At 36.6% G+C, this 797-nt stretch overlaps 1 protein-coding gene across 2 annotated transcripts in view; it reads left to right on the top strand.

The window, feature by feature from the left end:
* LOC125045441 (metalloprotease TIKI1-like) overlaps positions 1 to 545 on the top strand; it is a 157932-nt gene extending 157387 nt beyond the window's left edge. For both annotated transcript variants that reach the window (XM_047642692.1, XM_047642691.1), the window contains exon 11: positions 1 to 545. This exon is cut by the window's left edge and continues 2901 nt beyond it. The gene's annotated coding sequence lies outside the window, so the exon portion shown is untranslated.
* Positions 546 to 797: the final 252 nt, after the last annotated feature.

Raw genomic sequence — 797 nt, 5'->3', positions numbered from 1 at the left:
GCTCAGTGCTAGCGCGAAAACCTATGTAGATTTACATGTTTGTTTATTAACCTACAGTTGTACAGTCCCCTCCCCCTTTTCCGTTGTTTATGCAAGACTTTTGCACACGTTTCCCATTTATAACTAACTGCCAACGGAGTGAAGAAATTATAACTTGCACGTAATGTTTAGTGACGTGTTTCATTATTTTAATTATCAACGTAAAGCTGTACAGAAATACAGGTGTGTTTTATGTTGATATCTACCTGATGTGGATGTAGTTAGAGGTAGGCAGATAGGACAATGGGTGCAGAACGTATGTATACTTTTTTATGTTGCCCCATATTGGGGATGTCACATTGGGCTCCATCGCTATATACCTCAGAATGTAGGGGTCATTTTGAGTACCCATAATGTATACACTAGTTTCATATACTGTAACTAATATTATTTACTTATAAATGATTATTTCCCAGGACACATACACACACACACACACACACACACACACACACACACACACACACACACACACACACACACACACACACACACACACACACACACACATATGCATTCGAAATTGTGAAAAAAAAGTATGAATGTTATAAGGAAGTAAAACTTGTATCATCCATTGCAGATTTGTTACGTCAGAAGTGTGAATAGAAGCGCCAGTCTTTTTTTCATAATTTTATACTCAAAACAACTTTCTCTATATAACGATTAAGACATCTATTAAGGGGGGAAATGTAGCTTATTTGCGCATAAGTTTTTATTACGTATTGCTGGCATGTGTCTTGTTATGAAAAGTCTTCTGT

Source organism: Penaeus chinensis, chromosome 37 (assembly GCF_019202785.1).
Source record: "Penaeus chinensis breed Huanghai No. 1 chromosome 37, ASM1920278v2, whole genome shotgun sequence".
In the NCBI taxonomy this organism is placed as follows: Eukaryota; Metazoa; Arthropoda; class Malacostraca; order Decapoda; family Penaeidae; genus Penaeus; species Penaeus chinensis.
This window is presented reverse-complemented; position numbering and strand designations above follow the sequence as displayed.